At 57.5% G+C, this 3410-nt stretch overlaps 1 protein-coding gene across 5 annotated transcripts in view; it reads right to left on the bottom strand.

Moving 5' to 3' along the window:
- DLGAP1 (DLG associated protein 1) overlaps positions 1-2509 on the bottom strand; it is a 416188-nt gene extending 413679 nt beyond the window's left edge. For 4 of the 5 annotated variants that reach the window (XM_027886315.1, XM_027886316.1, XM_027886311.1 and 1 more), the window contains exon 1: positions 2119-2509. The gene's annotated coding sequence lies outside the window, so the exon portion shown is untranslated. The remainder of the gene's footprint in view (positions 1-2118) is intronic. The other variant, XM_027886322.1, reaches the window with a different exon arrangement.
- Positions 2510-3410: the final 901 nt, after the last annotated feature.

Raw genomic sequence — 3410 nt, 5'->3', positions numbered from 1 at the left:
TCATCTGAAATACGCAGTATCAGACAGAGAACTAAGCTATTACAGAAAAAAGCAAGAAACTGTGTTGTTACCATTAACTATTCCTAATTTTCCTGTAATCATCACTACCAGCAGCAATTTTATCTTCAAATATATATCCTATTTATCTTTGAATATGCAGTCTTTAAACTTTTGGATCCCTTGGATCAGTGAACACTGCTCAAACTTGAAGTCTTTTACAAGAGGAGAAATACCTTAAACTTACACACTGGACCTACACAGGAGTAGAAATTAGTGTCGCCTTTTTAAAGGTGCATTAACACTGAAATACAATCCAATCCAACCAGCTGAGCATACACCATACCTACAAGCACACCTACCTTTCACTTGTAAATAGTCTCTAAGTTAAACAACTACTTTTTTAATATATATAATCAACTTCATGTGCTGTACACTACATTTCTCACCATTTTTGCTTGTGTTATTATTCTTTTTAAAAAAAAACTTTCTGTCTTTAACAATCTATTTAGGTACCTCTGACAGGTGTAGAAAACAACATGAATGAGATGGGATTGTCCAAAAATCAATCATGTGTGAAACCAAAGCGCTTAAATATTAATTACTAATTTTTTTTTCCTTCTCCAAGATCAAATAAAACCATCGGCCTCCTTCAGAAATAGGCACTATGTAGCCATTTCCTTGCCGGCATCCTGAGCCGGGTTTAGTAACAGCAATAAGAAGGAGGGGAAGAGGGGAAAAAAAAAAAAAAAAAAAAAAGCCGTAATTACATAACGGACCTCGCTAAACGCCTCTCCTGCCCAGCGGACGGGGAATGGGGGGGACAGCGCCGGACCGCTCCACTTCGCTTCGGCTCCCGCTCGGCGGGAGCGCGGCGGCACCGCTCCCGCTGCTCAGGAGGCGATGTGATGGGCACCAGCACGGTGGAGGGAGGCCTGCCCTTTCCGGGGGGCGCTTTAACCTCCGCCCCGGGGGCTGCCCGGGCGCTCACTGGAGCTCTCCGCCTCTAAACGCCCACACCTGTCCGCCAGGGCCGCTGCTGGCCCGGGGAGGGGGGAGTGCCTGCCCCGCCCGACCTCCCCCTCCCCGCAGCGGGGACGCTCCGCTTGCCCGAGCGGCCCGGGAGCTCAGGCTCCTCAGCACTGCCTTCCTCCCGTCCCCTGCCGGCTTGAAACGCTCTCCCGGGCACCCGCGCCTCTGGGCATGGAAGTCTGGACTGGGGTTCGGGCCAGCTCCGCGGGACGCGGTCCGCTCGGCGGGGCTGCGCGGTGCGGGACCTCTCGGTTCCAAGGAAACCCCGCACCACTCGGGCTCCGCCGCAGGGGGAGGCAAACATCCACCCTGCTGCTCTCGTCCTGCCGGGGAGGGGCGCGGGACAAACTCTGCCCGAACAACTGGCGACAACTAGTTATGGAGCCAGCGCTCCATATGTGCTGCGGGGGACGGCGGGGCAGGACCCGGGACAGCGGATGCCCCCGCGTCGCTGGCCCGCAAGGCTCTCCGCGGAAGGGGGCGCCCCCCGGGGCAAAGAAGGAGGATGGCAGTCCACGGCGGCTGGCAGAGCCCCGGCGGAGGGGGGATAGAGCTCCGCAACGCAAGGCCAGCTAGGAATTACTCATTTGAATGATGCAGCAAACGGGGAGGGGGAACACAGCGCGGGGACAACGACTAGTCCTCCCGTTGCCACTCTCCAGCCCCGGTTAATAAATAATGCCCGGGTTCCCTGCCAGAGGAAGCGCTCTCCTCTTCGGCGCAGACAGCAATTAATAGCCAACCTCCATCCCGCGAACCCCTGGTTAAGCGCTCCGGCACGCTCGCACCCGCGGTGCCAAGTGCGAGCAGCACAATAGCGGGGAACCTCTGTGCCTCGCAGACCCAGGGGAAGGGAAAGGGGAGGGGGGATAGGCTGGGGAAGCCAAACCTCTCGCGGCAAAACCCGATCCCCCCAGACGCCGAGTGCCGGGGAGCGGCGGCCGCGGCAGCCGCCGGCGCGGCGGGAGGGCAGGCGGGCGGGCGGGCGAGCCCGGCAGGCTGCCCGGCGAGCGGAGGGCGTACCGCGCAGCACGCCTCCGAGCACCATCACCCCTCGGTACCGTCAGCGAACAGCACGCCCGCATTTACCTTTTCCTGCCTGCCGTCCGTCAGTCAGGCGTCTGAGGGAGAGAAGGAGAAAGGGAAGGAAGGGAGAAGAAAGAGACGGGGAAATACAGAGAGCGGGAGGCGGCTGCTAATCCCCGTGTAGAAAGACTTCCAGCAGCAGCAGCAGCAGCAGCATGCGTGTGTGCGTGCCCGGAGTGAAGCACAGCCCTCCTGGCGATGCACCGGCGCTGGCACCCAAGTGTTGTCATGTGCGTGTCTCAGTGTGTGTACCCATGGCGAAAAAAAAAAAAAAGAAGGCATAAAAGAAAAAGAGAGACGGGGGGAGACTCGTCAGTCACACGCCCGGCTGTGCACTGCTGGGGGGGACGAGGAGGAGGAGCCCAGCGCTCCCCAGCCCAACCACCGGAGGAGCAGCTCGCTACTACGGCGGCGGCCGGGCTGCCCCTCCGCGCCGGCCCCGCACGCCCGACCGCCCTTCCCGCCCGCTCCCAAGGACGTGCCTTCGGGAAAGACCCCCAGGGCCTCCGTCCCAAGGGATCCTGCTGTACCCCGGCTACCCGCGCCCGGCAGGAAGCAGCTGGGAAAAAAAAACAAACCTACCCCCACATTTCTGCTCATTCAATGCCGCCCGGAGAGCGGCCCTGGACAGCGGGGATGCCCTGCGTGGGACGGGGATGCGGCGCCCCCACCCAGGGCTCACGGCCGCGAGGGGAACGGGAGCGGGGGACGCGGCGTTTCCCGGGGCTGCTGCTGCTGCAGCCAGAGGCGGGGGCGCGACAGGTGGACCCCCCCAAAGTACGCGGGTCCCCACCGTCCGAGCTTGGAGGCGCCCGACGGCATGGCCGTGGATCTGGGGGCGCAGGGGCTGGCAGTGCGGAGTGTGAGCTGGGCGTTTGTGAGAGCTGTAGGTACAACTATAAATATTTGTGTTAGCGTTATAGAAAGTGAAAACGCGGTGAGAGGCTGTGCTCATCCAGGCCACGGTGCGGGCACCCTGATACTCACGTGTCCAATCAAGTACACTCAGATTTCAGCCACGGTTTATGACCTACTAAAAGGTGTTTGAACACTGGTTCAAATAAATTCTTCACTGAGTAGTAAATACTATATCCATCTTTTGACTGTATAGCCCCATATATGCATATAAATGAGATTTTGACGTAAAATTAATGAAAGAGCTAAAACAGAATGTTCACAATAATCCTGTAGTCCTAAATTTGCTAGTGGGTCCTGCCAGCAAGTTTCAAGGTGTGATGTCTTTAAGGCCCAACCCAGGAAAAGTTTGTCAGAAATGTGCTTGATATTTTATTCTT

This window comes from Empidonax traillii, unplaced genomic scaffold, assembly GCF_003031625.1.
Source record: "Empidonax traillii isolate 1590-97213 ecotype Southwest subspecies unplaced genomic scaffold, ASM303162v1 scaffold186:size1492175, whole genome shotgun sequence".
Taxonomy (NCBI): domain Eukaryota; kingdom Metazoa; phylum Chordata; class Aves; order Passeriformes; family Tyrannidae; genus Empidonax; species Empidonax traillii.
Note: the sequence above shows the minus strand (reverse complement) of the source record. Positions and strands in the feature narration are given on the sequence as shown.